Source organism: Taudactylus pleione, unplaced genomic scaffold (genome assembly GCF_031769625.1).
Source record: "Taudactylus pleione unplaced genomic scaffold, aTauple2 ptg000472l, whole genome shotgun sequence".
Classification (NCBI taxonomy): domain Eukaryota; kingdom Metazoa; phylum Chordata; class Amphibia; order Anura; family Myobatrachidae; genus Taudactylus; species Taudactylus pleione.
The window spans coordinates 2,603,058-2,620,609 of NW_028284874.1; positions in this window are offsets into that span (position 1 = coordinate 2,603,058).

Genomic DNA, 17,552 nt, shown 5'->3' on the forward strand with positions numbered 1-17,552 from the left:
TATATATATATATATATATATATATATATATACAAATACACACATTATATTTAAACAATTTTCACAAAATCAAATCACACAGAAATTTTTGTGAAAATATTATAACGGGGGGGGGGGGGGGGCGCATTTTGAATGCACGCACTGGGAGCCAGATTGTCTAGAAACTGCCCTGCCTGCTGGATATTCCACGGTCAATTGTAAGTGATATTATTAGAAAGTGGAAATGTTTAGGAAAGATCCCTTATCTCCAGTGAATGGCAATCTTAATGCTTCAGCATACCAAGACATTTTGGACAATGTTATGCTTCCAACTATGGGGGGTATTCAATTAGGTGCGAAAAGTCAGTTTCTGTGGAAAAGTTTTGCCGGTGACGTCATTTCGCCAGGCGAAAACTTTTCCCTGTATTCCATTCCCAAGACTTTTCGCAGGTGTGGAAAGTCAATGCATTGGAATAGGCGAAAAAGATTCGCCTATGAAACCTGTCGAAAAAAGTGCAGAATTGGGGTTTTGGGGTGCAAACTTGCGGGAACCACCCAGTACCCTTGGGACAGTCCCCTAAAAGTAAACTGTGTCAAAAAAAGTTAAACCCCCCCTTAAGAACACCCCAAAAGATGATTTTGAAAAAGTACAAAGTTGGGGGACAAACTTAAAAACTAGCGAAATAGACACCAGGGGGGTCCCCAATATGCCCCAGGTGTTTTTAAGATTGCAGGTGTTTGTGGCAGGTGGATTTTTAAAATTTTTTAAAACTTCACTTTAGCAACTTCAAAATATGCTAACATCCATTTTCATATACCTCAAATTTGCTGGTACAACTTATTTTCTACCAAAAAACTGCTTAATGCTATTCTTCACCACTTCTGCAAAGACGTTAATTAGCAGATATTGAAATCATTTGAGTACCCCAAATACCTTCAGCAGGCCTATTCGGGGGTATCTATAGTTATCCCCAATGTCAGTGCATTTTTTGGGGGGGTGTCAGGCTGATTTCCCCAAATATGACAGGAGTTTTCGCCAGGTTTGAATTCACTGGGTTTCATTTTCGCCGTTTTCAAATTGAATATGGGGATAAGTGGGGACGAGCACGCTACTTTTCTGCATGCAAAACCAGCGATGACGGCGGAAACTCCGGCATGCAAAAAGTCCGGGACATTTCACACCTAATTGAATATGCCCCTTAGTGGCAACAGTTTGGGGAAGGCCCTCTTCTATTCCAACATGACTGTGCCCCAGTGCCCAAAGCAAGGACTATAAAAACATGGTTTGATGAGTTCATTGCCAAAGAACCGCACAGAGGGCCTGATTCAGACCTGCTCGCGAGTGCTATGCGCTCGCAAGCGGGTCGATGGGGGCCCAGTGCGCATATGCGTACGACGGAGCCAGTTCCATCGTGCGCATGCGCAAGACCCAGATAGCAATGGGCAATCCATCGCTCCGGGTCTCGTACCAAAGGGGGCGTGCTGTTGATGTTGAGTGACAGCACGCCCCCTTGGGTGGGCGGTCCAGGGGAGTTCACAAGTGATGTCAGTGGGAGTGCTTTTGGCTCTGTTAGAGCCGAAAGCACTCTAGGGCTTGCGGCAATGAGACCCTACCACAAGCGACCATCATCATGGCCGCTCGCTATAGCTGTGGCTCGTCACCCACAGCTATGCGAGCGGCCAGGAGGCCGCTCTAAAAAACCAGAGGATCGGCCCTGATTCAGAGCGAGCGCTCTGTCAGAGCGTCCGGCTCTGAATCAGGGCCCGAGCCCTGACCTCAACCCCATCGAGCACCTTTGGGATGAACTGGAATGGACATTGCAAGCCAGGCCTTCTTGTCCAACATCAGTGCCTGACCTCATAAATGGTCTACAGAATGAATGGGCAAAATTACCACAGAAACACTCCAAAATCTTTTGGAAATCATTCCAAGAAGAGTGGAAGCCGTTATAGCTGCAAAAGGGGGACCAACTCCATATTAAAGTATAATATATGCAATTGAATACAATGTCATTACAGTCCCAGTTGGTATAATGGTCAGATGTCCAAATGCTTTTGTCCATATAGTGTATATATGGAGTGGAGAAGACAGGAAGCAGGCTCTCCTCCACTCTGAGGAACCCCTCACCTCTGCTCTCTCTGACTCTCTCCTCCATGGGTGCCATAAAAAAATATTTTCAGCACCTCCTCTTCCCACTCCCCAGATAAGCCACGCTCCCTTTTTGCCATTCTCCAGCCTCTTGGGTTTCTGGGTAGGGAAACCTGGCTTCACAATGGTTGACAGCGGCCATCTTTTTATAGACTGATATGGGGCAGCCATATTCTTTTAGCCTCTGCTATTTGAGTCGCATCTCTCTCTATCTGGGCAGCGGTAAGGGAGCAGGAGCACCATTTGGTGCATCTGTTGACGTTACCATAACTCACATCATGAAAACTTGCACCAGCCCCACTCTGTGAGAGTATGGCTCCAATGTGGACGATAATACTGAGTTCACAATGCACTTGCAACACTCTCATAAAACACAACATCTTCGTGCTGCGCTTAGCTGTCATCTCCCAGTCTTCTGCCCTGGAATGCCCAATATATATTCAAGACCTTTCTTAAGCCGTTCCTCTCAGTCGCAACTGCGAATCTGGACAGGCGCAAGCTCAGTAGAAAAAATTTGTTCAAGTGTGTGCGACATCAACATTCCGTCCTACTCATTATCAGACCCCATGTGCTACTCTCCTACCCACCTTTGGCCATTTGATGCACGGTTACATCTACATGATTTGAAATCAGCCATAACTGTCTCCAACAATCTCATTTTGATTTGTCGCTGATACACTCACAATATTGTTTAATATCATGATTGATCTTCAACTTTATAATGTAATAATTAAAAATAATAGTTTAACTAATTGTCTTATTAATTGAAAATCTTTTTTTGGATCACTATTTTTGTTTGTTTTTTCAGTATGCACGCTTACTTTATACAGTGTTTTGAGCTTGTACTCTCTTTTTGTATGTTGTTCTCCTGCTGACAGATCAGTGTGATGTCTTACCTGGCATCTGATTTTTCTTTGCCCTGGCAGTCTATTTGTAGGAAACCGGGATATTGCTCTTCCTCTTCTGGGAATTCACATCTCTGCAGTAATTTCAGCACTCAGGGGGCTTGCTCTGAAGGAGTTTTCTGATTGGTCAGTAGCTGATTAAACAGCATGGTGTGCAGAGGCTCTATGCTGCTGATGGTATCCTTGCTATCTCGCTCACTACAAGCATTGCATTGCATCTGCTGCACCTGCTCCGTCAGCTACATTACTGGAACTGCCTGTTTTCTACCTGACCAGACCTACTGTAAGCTATCTTTCTGCTTCCTGTCCTATCCTCAGCTCACTGGTACTGGTATCCACTGTATCCACTGTCTATGACCTGCCATGACCTCTGTTTTACATTATTAGTATCCTCTGTCTGCTGCCTGTCCTTATCCTCTGTCTGCTGCCTGTCCTTATCTTGGCAATGTTACTGGATAATCACTGCTGCCTGCCCTGTCCTTGGTTATATTACTGTATATCCGCTGTCTGCTGCCTGTCTTGATGCCTGGCTATGTTTTAATGAGATATGTTTATTTCCCAACTGCTTAACCTCCTGCTAGTGCCCATATTCTAAATTTCCACTTAGCAGTAAATTTACTAAAGTGAGAGTTTTTAGAAGTTCGTTTTAAAAATTATATTGCCCATAGCAACCAATCAGATTCTACTGAGCATTTAACTAGCGCCTTCTAGACGATAATAGCTAGAATATGATTGGTTGCTATTGGCAACATAACTTTTAAAACTCACTTCTGAAAACTCTCACTTTAGTACATTTACCACTTAGAATAGTCCCTAGTAATATGATACTGAAGTCCTGGGGTATTTGAGGCCTGTGAACATAACAATTTCTATGGGATATGTGATTTACTTAACCTCAAATAATTAACTTCTAGGGATTAATAGTGTTCAGTGTAAGCTAGCTCACCAACTTTCTGACACTTCTGTATCACAATATTGATTTGTGCAATTTCACACTTTGCCAATGAATAGAGGCCCTCATTCAGAGCCGCTCGTTAGCAGCAGTACGCTCGTTGCGTTCCGATGTTGAGAAACCGCGCATGCGTCGGTGTAACACTGCGCATGTGCGTACGGCAGTTTGCGAGCTTTTTTTCACTCGTTCAGCAAATTGCGAGTAGGAAGTGACATGTCAAATGTGATTGACAGAACAGGCCGTTTTTCGGCGTTGACGGGGGTGGAGATGGGATAACGCAGGCGTGGCGAGGCGTTTTTTGGGCGTACATAAATTAGCTCATGCGAATGTCAAATGTGTTCGTACCAAGTCATATGTCACTGGCTGATCCTCTTTCCGTTCAAACTGCTCGCACAGCTTGGGGTCTGGATTACTCGACCACAATGGCGATGGCCTTGTCCTCTGGTCCGGGCCTCCTCGATGTTTCATCGATTTATCACGGCTTCTCAGAAAAACAATCAACTTTGGATTGCAAACCAGCTTGTAATGTGTTTTTTTTTTTTTTCTTTGGGATAGCACAAAACCATACGCAGCTGAAAATCTCAGCTGCTAATTTCAGGATTACACAATCAATCAGCGTTTTTTTGAAGGAATGTTTTTTACAATTTTGTTAGTGTTTTGTGATATTGTAAAAATATTGTCATCATGTTTGTGTGTATTGTAACCTTTTGCATTGGGCTGGAGATTTTTTTTTTTTTTTTCTTAGCAAAGTGTTCCTTAAAGAAACATTTTTTTTTAACCCTTTTTTGGGGGGGGGGTTTTTAAAGCTAAGATTTAGTTTTTGCCTTGTGGTACAGGATTAACTATAAACCATTTTTCAAATAATGTCACAATACAGTTGAGAACATTTTTTTTATTTTTATTTTCTCAACACATTTTTGAACAAATGTGCATTTTGCCTTAAAAGTTTGGGGTCATTGTTACCCACTAATATTTTGTACATTTGTCTTTTAAAAAAAAACAATTTTGGACCAAAAATAAAACAAAAAAAAAAACAATTCACAAGAAAGGAGAAGGAAGTTTTGGCCCTTAAGGAATATGGGGCAAGCACAGAAGGAGTGTGGGAAAAGTAGCCAGTGCTGTCATCGTTTCTTTCCCCGTTTGGCTGGGGTAGGGTGGGCGCCAGACCGGGTCTGGGATGTCCTCTGGCTGGCCTGTCCAGAGGCAGATGTTGTGGCCTCTGGACTAGGCACAGGGCTAGGCACATTTGGAGGAATGGCTGTTGTTGTGCCAGAGGTGGAGGATCCAGATGTTCCATCAGGAAGGGAGGTCGGCTCCACCATGTGCTGGCGAACAAGCTGCTCCAGGGCATTGGCGATTCGGATGTTGGCCCTGGTATTTTCAGCCAGGGCCTGACCAATGGTAACGTTGGCCGCAGCATTTTGCTCCAGGGCCTCAGCCACCCATGGCAGACTGGCGTCCATCCTCTGCAGATTCTCCATATGGGAATCCGATTTAAAATTGAGTTCTGTGAGGAGTGCCACTGCCTGCGAGGGCGATTGCCCCGGACTGGCTTCTGCAGGGTCCTCAGCCGGATGTACTGGTTCCTCCCCTGCAGAGCCAGCAGAAACTCTGCGGCCAAGGCTCCCCTCTGGAGCAGACTCATCCGCCTGTGTCTCTGTGAGAAAAAAGAGAAAAGAGAAACATTACAATCTACATATTGTCACAATAACATTTCAGAGTTGGTTACATCACAACATTTACAAATATATAGGTGCACCCTGCGCAGAAAACTCAATAGGGAATGAATTTAAAAAACAAATGTTGTTCAATTGATGATACAAAATTAATTGTTGATATCCCCACCAGATGCAAAATTCTTGAATCGGTTTTTTAGAGTGAAATAAATGAATAAATAGAGAAAAAAATAAAATAAATGTATAAGTCCAATGTCACCATAAATTAATAAATCCAATTAAAAAAGTTTCTTCATAATAATATGGTAAAACGACTTTCTTCTTCTAGTACACTGGTCTGCCCAAAGTCACATAAGCCACTCAATTTCCTCTTCAAACACTATGGTACCTCTTGTTCCTCAAATATAAAAACAAGGGAAAATCGCAATAGTGTGATACAGTAATTTTATTTAGAGTGACAATTTAAAAGTGATTAAGAGGCTGCGTACCAGACACAAGGGTGTATAAAAACACCATCAAGCATTCGTAGAAACCATAGGGTACCTCCTGGGATCAAGAATCCACCCACTGTGCTTTTTGGTCTGGATCAGCTCCTCCTCTACCATCCACCAACGCGTTTAAGCTTCAAAGAAAGCCTTTATCAAGGCTTTCATTTATTTCACTCTAAAAAACCGATTCAAGAATTTTGCATCTGGTGGGGATATCAACAATTAATTTTGTATCATCAATTGAACAACATTTGTTTTTTAAATTCATTCCCTATTGAATTTTCTGCGCAGGGTGCACCTATATATTTGTCTGTGTCTATTTGGAGTGTCTTTGTGGGTGAACACTCAGCACCTTTGCAGCATTATTCTCATATTCGTGAAGCGCTTGGAGTATTAACATTTGTTTTGTGTACATCACAACATTTACCTGTGCCAACATGAGGAGCCGCAAAGTCTGGCATGTCCGTATCCATGTTGGACACGCCAAACACCTCCACATCCTGCACACACCCCTGTGCCAGCTCTTCCAAATCATTAAACTCCAATGACACAGGGGTGGGACCCCCACCTGTCCCTCTTGCATGCCTAGCCCTGTCAGCCATTTTTTGCTTCAGGCGATATTTGAAGTCTTGCCATCTGTGGGTGAAAAAGTAGGAATTATTCCTGCATTATTTGACCCTTTTTATTTGTGTTGGTCAAGTTTTTACTTACCGGCGTTTGACATCCCGGGCTAGACGGACATAATCACCCACCCTATTGACAGCACTGGCTATCTCCTCCCACATTCTCCACTTCTGGCTTACACCCATATTCCTGTCTGCCTGTGGCAGGATGTCCACACACTTCTGAACCAAAACATCCATCTCCTTTCTTGTGAATTGTGGCTGCCTTTTCTTTTTGCCAGCTTTGGCCGGAGTACTGGGCCCAGCAGCCTCTTCCATGTCATCCTCAACACCTATTTACATTAAATTATTGTTAAGTTAGATGTCAATCTTTCACTATATTCTGCTTCTAAATAAGCCTTGATTTGAAATGTGAGAAATACTTACCAGCCGCCTCTTGGCCATTGTTTGGCTGGTCTGTAGCCATTTTTCAAGCCAAAACAAGAACTACACCAGACCGTTTGTTTTTTGTCGTGACGTATTTATACATGCGTCCTTATTATTCGGCCGCATCATTGATTGTGCGTTCCTATGATCCATCCTTAATTTGAGCGGGAAAAGAAACACTATTTATGGCTTTTGGCGACTCGAGTCGAGGTGGCGGGTGTTGTTTGTTGGAGGTTACGTTGGTCGGAGTGGATTGTTGGCAGGAGTTGTATTTGGAGGTGTTTTGGAATTTGTTAGAGGCGTTTTTTTTGGGTTTAACTTTCCGTTCACATTTTTTGGTGTGGTTCTTTTAGTTGTGGTGTATTTTTTGGGTAAGTTTTTTCCCGTCATCCTTTTGTAAAATATGGCTCTCCTTTTTGTTTGGTTTTGGTCCAAAAATTATTTTTTTCTTTTTTTTCTTTTGTAGTTTTATTTTGGCTCTGCCCCAACGACCTTTTTGTTCTGTGACTTCTATATCGTGTATTGGTAAGTTTGGATTTTAACTTGTTTGTTAAATGTTCATGACTTGTTTTTCGCATCTTTTGGGGACATTACAGATTTCTTCTGGGTTTTTGGGGATGTGAAAACTGCAAACTATTTAGCGCACTTTTGTAGACTTGATTTCTCTTGTTAAAATGCGAACTATTTAGCGCACTTTTGAAGGCTTGATTTCTCTTGTAAAAATGCGAACTATTTAGCGCACTTTTGTAGGCTTGATTTCTCTTGTTAAAATGCGAACTATTTAGCGTTCACAATCTGGGTTGTTTTTTGGGGGCCAAATTGGGGAAGTCGTCGCAATGTCGGTTTGCTCTTTGTAGAAATGTGTGTTTACCCCCTTTATTTTTGTGCCTTTTCAAAAATCAAGCTTACAAAATGGACACCCCAAAATCTGTCCTTTTTATGGTCTGTTGAAATGTAGGTTTTGGAAATCATGACAATACCCCGGCATGTAAGCATCTTTGGATTGTATCGTAAAAATAAGTATTTTTCAGTCTTTTTTTGGGGCAACATACCTTAACTTCAATTCTTACCATTTCAGGTTGATGTTGGTCGTATTATTCTGGCCATGCTACCGGAAGCCGACCAACCTCAATCTCGTCCCAGGCATAGGCATCGTAGGCATGCAAGGCCCCAGATATATAGAACACGTGTCACCCTTTTTGGAATGCCCGATGATGAGGTGTTAAGGCGATACCGTCTTCCGCCCCAAATCATCATAGACACTCTCTCATTAATAGAGAGTGATCTGGAGTGGCAAATTGACAGTCCTACAGCAATACCACCACTTACGCAATTTATGGCGGTGTTACATTTCTGTGCCTCAGGATCCTTTCAAACCACGGTGGGAATAGTTGCGGGAATCTCCCAATCCTCTTTTTCAAGGATCCTGAGGGCAGTGATGGAGGCCCTTTTCAAGCACCTCCATCATTTTATTAAAATGCCTTTGGATATGGGTTCCCTTAGTGTGGCCAAGGCCAATTTTTACCAAATAGCTGGCTTCCCACACATCATAGGGGTTGTGGATGGTACTCACATACCACTTCAGCCTCCAGCACGGCTGGAGGCCATTTTTAGGAACCAAAAACACTATCACTCACTGAATGTAATGGTGGTATGTGATGCCTCCCTCCAGATCCTGTCCCTGAATGCAAAATTACCCGGGAGTGCACATGACTCATTCGTCATCCGGCAATCAGGGATTTGGCAAAAATTAAACAACCTACAAGCTGGTGATGCGTGGCTTCTGGGTAAGTGGAGACCTTTAGTAGATACCAATGCAAAGCTTGATACACAGTGATCCTGATGTTGTCACTTCTTTTTCACAGGAGACAGTGGCTACCCTTGCACGCCCTGGCTGCTCACTCCATATTTGGCTCCCACACCAGGCCCACAAAGTGATTTTAATTCCGTACTTACAGCCACCAGGCAAGTGGTGGAGTGCTGTATCAGCCTTTTAAAAGGCCGATTCAGATGCCTCCACCGCTCTGGTGGCGAGCTCATGTATTTGCCAGATATGGTTTCGAAAATTGTGGTCCTGTGTGGGATATTTCACAACATCGCCATAAGGAGTGGTGTCCCAATGCAGCCAGAGGATGCCTTGCCTGAGGATGGCCCCCCCGAGGTTGGTCAGAGGTCAGTATGTGGGGGGGCCATATGCGATGATGTGGTGGCCAGATTCTTTAGGTAATTATTGACACAAATTAAGTTATTTGACACAATGTAGAAGGTTATTATTTTGAAATCAAATTAATCGGTTTTTAATTTCCCATCTTGTTTTTTTTTTTTAAATATTTTGGAATGAAACGATGACTACTTCCTGTTCCCAAAAAATGACTTCATGTGGCCACATTGGATATATCTTCTGGACCCAATTTTGCAACACCACATTTGTGGAATCATGTTGGCATGCTTATTCGTCAACCAGTTCTTGATTGTTTTTTTTCTTTTTTATTATGGTGTAGGCTGGATTTTTGAGTTTGTTATCACTGTGTGTATTGATTGTGACCCAACACTTTGTGTTTATTATTTATATTTAATAAATTGTTGGTTATTTTAAAAACATCATTTCTTTTCGACATTACAAGCAAGTGTAAGCTGGTTCACCCAAGGAAAAGTTGCTTAATGGCTAATCCTGTAATGTGTCAAATTGCTCATTATTTTACTATGCTTTGTGGGTTAAAACCAACACCAAAGGTATTATGTAGAATCAGTATGTTTTAGAATCGCGGCCTCAGCAGGTTTAAAAAAATATTTACAAAACCAAAAAAAAAAAAAAAACCCAAATGCTGGTAACTCTACAAACCTATTGTTAGTGTTAGGTGTTTCACGTGCCTGCTTAAAAAAATCAGCTTTACACAATCTTAGTTACATTAGTTTCAAATACTTGCTGCAATAGTCTACTTATGTAAGTTTAAACAATCTAAGATTTTCAGACAAGGAATGAGACTGTATGCAAAATTTTAATGTTTATTGTTAAAAATATTTTGAAAAAAAAAAATAATAAAAAAAATTAGTGGCGCAGGATCCCCGTCATTCTATCCAGGACCACCAGCAGGCCGATCACATGCCCCCTCAACATTTGGACACACCCGGCTAGCTCCGCCAAACGCCTCTGGTCCTCTGTGGGTTATAAAATTGTGGTGCTTACTAAAATTAATCCTTAATTTATGATTCTAAAAAACTTCAAAAGCAAAATCGACTTAGCAAAAAGTGACAATTGTTTTACAAAATCCAAAAAAACCCCAATTCATTTTTCAAACCAAAAACTAAAAAAAAAAACCCCAAAAATAATAATAAAAAAAAAACATTCTTTTGACATGTGTGATATGTGTATGGGGAAATCATCTGAGAAATTTACAAACAAAGAGATATATAACCAACTTTTTAAAATACTAAAAAAAGGAAAAGGCACAGACAAAGGATTACATCAACACATTAAAAAAAAAAAAAAAAAAAAAAAAGGATAAAAGGGAAACATACCGTTCAGAATGACGCCTGGACCAGGAACCACACCATCGTCCTCCTCGGAGGTGGGACAACTTCCTAAGGAGGTCGGCGGGGTGATTTCTGACTGTGGTGATGGGGTGGTCAAGAGAGGGGTGGGTTGAGGGGAGGGGGAATTTGGATGGATGGAAAATCTCCAAGAGGGAGGGGCGTCAGGGTCTGGGCAGGCTGGGGTGGAGGGGGAATTTTGGGAATTTTGGGGAGAGGAGGTTTTGCTCGGAGTTGGGGAGAGGGGACGAGGGCGACGTCTTCGCAGGCGATGACGCCATAGTCTTCGCTCGGCCCCTAAATGATGGATAACAAATTGAGGTTAGTTTTGAACATCACCTTTCTAAACGCTAATTGGTTAACAAACAAAAAGGAAAACATGCACACGCAGATATGTGTGAAAAAAAGAAACAGGCCAAACAAGAAAACATGCACACGCAGATAGGGCCGCAAATAAAAACATGAAAACCAAACAAAACATAACTTACTTTCCGCTATACGCTGGCGAAAACATGCCAGCAAGCGAGGGGGTCCGCCGTTGAAGGTCAGACCACCAGTGCTCCAGCTGGCCGATCTGTCGGCGTGAGCCGAAGGAATGCAGGTGGCGGCGAACCTCCGCATAGGCGGCATGCTTTTCCCGATTGCTGATGGGGGGAGGCTGGCTGGTGATATGCCGGTCCATCACCTCTGTCAGGACAATAAGCTCCCGCTTGGTGAATGCAGAGGCTCTCATGATGGCAATGGTGTATTTTTAATAAAACAGTTTTAATAAAGACCAGAAAAAACTTTTGATTGGCTAATGTAGTTGGGAAATTAACAGGAAACATTCTATTGGTTAGTGTATGAGTCATGTGTTCTACAGGCCAAAAAATCTATTGTGAGTTATGATAGGCTTGATGCAGTGACATGCGTAAGCTAATTTAAATAAAGAAATTAAACCAGTAAAATATGCATGGGTAAAAACACGGAAAACAATTTGATAATTGGATCAAACATGTATTTTGGAAAAAGAAAACCATTGTTTAAACCGTACGTATTCTGCGGGTAAACAAAAACACGGACAAGAGTAAAGTTTATTGAAAAAGAAAAAAAAAACGTTTGGAAAACATGTGAAGAGCAATTAACCTAATTGATATATTGATTGGCATGATACGATTGAAGTAGGTAGGCAGAATGAACGAGCAGGTAATCGAAATCTAAAAAGGCCCACTTCCGGTTTGTACTTTTTTTCCCCTGTATTTCCAGGACCAGGACCGGTTCAGAGCCCAGTGCTGGTTGCGCTAAATACAGGGGACCTCTACGTCTTCTGTATTTTGGCAACCAGGACTGGCTTTGATTAGTCTGGTGTTGGTTGTGCTTAATGCAGGGGGCCCCTACATCATTTGTCCACTGTATTTTGCACAACCAGCACTGGGTCTCCAAAGCCAGGTGCTGATTGTTCTTTTTTTGGGGGGGAAGAGGGGCACGTTATTTTTTTTAAATGATACACAGGTTTTCATTTTTTTAATCACAGCAGCACAGATCCCCTCTGTGCATCTGTGTTTATTTTGTTTACAATCAGATGCATGTATCACGGATCTCCCAAATCTCTAATGAATATGTAAATCATTAGATCGTGAACGAAAGATCTGGTGTACACCGTGCAGCTTTTGCTGCACATCGTTCACTGGAGCTGCCGAGGATCATTCAAGGGAGATCGCAAACGAGATTGGATCGTTTACAAATCGTACCGTCTCTAGGCCCCTTCAAATAGTCACTAATGACATCCTAAAATCTGATTATTCTTACTAACGCTATGTACCTTCAGTATTATTATTATCGTTTGTTTATATGGCGCCACAAGTGTTCCGCAGCGCCTTACAAAGTACATAAACAAATAGGTTGACCAGTGACTTACAGTACAATACAGAACATGAATAATATACAATGCTACATTCTCGACCATAACACCCAGATAAGCAACAGAGCAAAGCAACAAAGTGTTAGGTGCCCTAATGCGAAGTAAGAAGTAGGTGAAAGTAGAGAATGGAGAAGCACAAGAGGGTAGAGGGCCCTGCTCGCATGAGCTTACATTCTAAAGGGAAGGGGCAGACAAACAGGTGTGACACATACAGGGGCATAGAGAGCCCTGCCGGACCCAGGTAAAGATGGGGGCGTGGCCTAATCATGGGAGGCGTGGCCATGCCCCCTTAAGCAAAAAAACCCAAAACATATTCAGCGCCTCAAAGCGGCGCTGCGTGCTGGGGAGGGGGGCGCTGTGCCTCCCTCAGCCCGGTGCAAAGCCAGGGGGGGGGCACGTTCAGTGTGATCGCTCCCCCTCACAGGCATTGGAACTGCTGTGGCTGCTGCTCAGCAGCCACGAGCAGTCTCCCACTGCAGCTCAGCACATGCTGTGTGCTGGGCTGCTGAAGGAGGGGGGGCAGCACCGGACCCGTGCCCCCGCCGGGCCCCTCAGGAAGCCTGGGCCCGGGTAAATAGTACCCACTCGCCCCCCCTCTCGGTGCCCCTGGACACAGATGGGGTAGACAGGGAGGAAGGAGCATGTAGCAGCAAGTTAGGATGAGAGCCAGAAGGCTTTGATGAAGTAGTGGGTGTTGAGAGCCTGTTTGAAGGATTGTAGAGAGGCGGAGAGTCTGATGTGGAGAGGGAGAGAGTTCCAAAGGTGGGGCCTGAATCTTGGAGGCGGGAGTGGGAGGAAGTAATCAATTGGCATGAGGGGCGGCGTGCATTTGTTGAACGAAGAGGGCGGGCTGGAGAGTGAAGGGAGACGAGGTCCGAGTTGTAAGTGGGAGAGGAATGGGTGAGGGCTTTGTAAGTGAGTGTGAGAACATTAAATTGGGTCCTGAAAGGGAAGGGGAGCCAGTGGAGGGCTTGTAGGAGAGGGGAAGCAGATGCAGAGCATTTTGAGAGGAAGTATGCAGTAGACCATTCCCTTGTTCAGCCCAGACAGTACAGTCTTCTTCTGTACCCTGCAAGGCAGAAAGAGGGGCTGATCTGCAACTTCGTGCTTCCAGTCTATAGGGCTGAGAATCAAATTAATTTAATTAATATTTCATAATATTAGTAATATTCCTATTATTACTTTATTTTTTTAATAAAGACCACAATTATTGATTTAGTGATAATTGTAAGTGTAAATAAAAAAAAAAATCCTCGCATGGTACACGTTGTAACCATTGCCTTTTTGCTACAGACGTGTCCTTATGCACCTATCCTTGGTGAGCCTTTATCATTATTTATTATTACTATCATTTATTTATATGGCGCCACAAGTGTTCCGCAGCGCCTTACAAGGTACATAACCAAAAACTGACTTACAGTAAAATACAATACAATGAAGGACAAGGACATGGATAATATACATTGATACATAGGTGGCCATAACACCCACATAAGCCTTACGGCGTGAGATGCCTGACTTGACTTAGCTCTCCGACGTGGGTAGCGATTCCTATACTTTAGGTACCTTTTCCGGAATTTAGCATCATATTCACATTGTAGCCACGCACAAATTTGCTTATGGGACCTGATTCTGAACTGCACTGGGATGTGGCTGGAAATGCACGAAAAAATGGTCCTGGGCGTGTTATGGGCATGTCAGTGAAACTGTGCACACAGGCGCTCAAACTCTCATAGGAGGCCATACACAGAAGTAGAACCTGCACCTGTCATAGGGTTTGGTGCAAGTTTCAGTGATGCGACCGATGGTGGCACTGGCCTCTAAGGATGCACCAATCAGTATTACTGTGTGAAAGGACGCTGGCAGTGGGGGCATCTCAGTCCTTGCACATCCGGCCGCATGGATGTCCACAAGGGGAGGAGTTTATATCGGCATTTGCATAAAGACGCAGATGGGCCAATAGTCACTGCTGCATGCACACTGCTTCCTTCTCTGAATGAGGCCCATAGTGTCCAAGGTACTTAGGATCAGTATTTTGGCTCAAAGGAATTGGTATAAAGTTGCAGATTAAGCGCAATACGTAGCGCGAACCACCCATATGGGACCTCCATGTTTTCACTTTTTACCCAGGTTAGTGTCTGAGCTGCACATAGAAGGTGTATAAAATGGATGTAGTTATGAGACCAGCGGCCGCATGACTGCCGGTCTCAATCCCAACAGCGTAAAACCAGCAAGGGATTTAACATAGGTGTCGAAATACTGACGCCTATGTTATTCCCGACGCTGGAACGCCAAGGACGCTGGACCGATTGTCCTCTCTGCCGGGTAAGTATACACTTAGCCCAGAGATGGGGGGGTTAGGTTTAGGGACCCCCGGGGGGACTTTGAGTTAGGCACCCACCGGGGAAGGTTAGGTTTAGGCTAGGGCAAGGGAGGGTTAGGGTTAGGCACTAGCGGGGGAGTTTAGGGTTAGGCACCCCCACGGGAAGTTTAGGGTGTGGGGAGGGGGTGTTAGCTTTAGGGTACGGGGAGGGGGTGTTAGGTTTAGGCACCCATGAGGGGGAGGTTAGGGTTAGGCACTAGGGGGGGAGTTTAGGGTTAGGCACCCCCTGGGAGGTTTAGGGTGCAGGGAGGGGGTGTTAAGTTTAGGAACCTATGGGGGGAGGTTAGGGTTAGGCACTGAGGGGGGAGGTTAGGGTTAGGCACTAGGGGGGGAGGTTTGGGATAGGCAACCCTAAGGGAGTGTTAGGGGGGGAGAGGGGAGAGTTAGTATACTTACCACCGGCCATAGGGATCTTCACCTGTCGGCCTGTCACTGTTGGGATCTTGAGCCGCCGGTATTTCAATCCCAATCCGTATGAAATTCCAGTGTCAGTACCCAGGGCACCCGTGCATTGTATTTTTGTTGCATTAGTGATGCAGATAAGAGTGAAAAAGTCTCTGGCGGGACAAACAAGGCTATTGGGTTATTAGAGAGACGATTGTGGTAGTGCCTAGAGCCAAACAAAGTGCAGGAGGAATTTCTCCGGAGGGGCTAAGGGTGGGGGTTACTAGCCGTTTCTCATAGATGTATAGCAATGGCCGCACTATCTTCCAGTCCCTGCCTGTTGTGCTATTTATAGTCTATAAATACAATTATTATGACAATGTCAGTTGCTTATGATCTGTGGTATAAGGCGAAATTCTGCTAAATAAACATACAGAACTCTGCGGTCAAATGCGGAATGGGGCAACCGGTCTTGAAGATATATCTTTCTTTATTCATAATACAGCTTTAATTATTATAAGTACTGTATGACTTACTCAAGATTGTTGAAGTCATGAAAGGGAACATCTAAAATGATGTTTTAATAAAGGAATTTGAATTTAATTTAATCCATGTAGCTATTGGGACTTGGCATGCACGCATTAATCATATAATACGCATTTACTACTCAATGTCAGTATTGCGGCTTTGATATGACAGAATGTCTCTTTAGTTTAGCCAGGGGTGCACTGAGAGAAGTACAGTATGTCCATTATGATTTAATGCAGACTTTAACATTGCTACTAGACTACAAAGTAAGAGATGTTATTCCAAAGTCATTATCGGTCATTTCTGTTAGCAGAATATCTAGAAATCAGCCATTGACAGACATAAGAAAGTCAGAGCAACGTGTTACCTAATCCATATATTAATGGATTCATTACTTGGTGGTTTAATGAGAGCAAAAGGCAATCGATGACTGCTGCTATATTTCACAATTACTAAATAATTAACAATAATTGTTTTTAAAATCAGCAACTGGCATCAGTATTCACCTTTGAGTCCTTTGTTGTCAGTGTTTCTAAAGTCACGCAAAAGCCATTCTTAGAATATTCAGCATATTAGTGTAATTACAATAACATATATGTAAAGAAGCCAATTAGCAAGCACCAAGAAATATGACAATGCACGAGCTAATATAAGGAGCTAAGAGTCGGTCTGCATTCATCCGCGCAGAATTATTCTGCTGCTTTTTGTGTTCTCATTGGGGGCTTGTGATGCAGGCTGGGACTTACCAGTGACCGGGCACCTTGCTATTCTAAGCTGTATCTTTACTTCTGTTCTGTGGACCTGATTCAGAGCCGCTCGCAAAAAGCGAGCGCTCATTCTGAATCAGGGCGGCCGCATGTTTTTTTTTGTTCGGCCTCCTGGCCGCTCGCTAAACTGTGGGTGACCACCCACAGCTTTAGCGAGCGGCCAGATGATGGTCGCGATGGTCGCGACCATTACGACCATTGGGCTTGCGACGAGACCCTTGTGATAGGGTCTAATCCGTTGCAAGCCCCAGTGAGCTTCCGGCTCTAATAGAGTCAGAAGCTCACCACTGACATCACTCGTGATGTTAGTGGGGCCTTCCCCAAATGGCAGGCGTTCCTCCGTTTGGCCAGCCACCCCCCTCGCCACGCCTACCAAACGGGTCGAGCTGTCGATCAACATCGACAGCCGCCCCTTTTGGATGCAAACGCCGGAGCGAGTGATTTCTCGCTCGCTCCGGGGCTCACGCATGCGCAGTGCGCACGCCACACATGCACACTGCCCTGCCATCGACCCGCTTGCGAGCGGATCTGAATCAAGCCCTGTGCACTTTTGGTACATAGTAGTGTTACCGAATTTGCCTGCTGAGTCCATATCTTCACAACCTCCATTTTGTTTATATCAGTACTATAATAAATCCAAAATTCATTGTTCCTATACTGGTACTGCGGAACACTTGTGGCGCAATATAAATAAAGGATAATAATAATAATAAAACCCATATAGGAGTTCTGTTGCCCATGCAATAGATGGCTTTTTATTTCATCTGGCGTATCTGCTGTATTTTCTTCCGTACTTGCCATTTTTGCTATTAGTTACTAAGGACATGATGCAGCGGTAAGCCTGTGTGCAGAGCCTATACT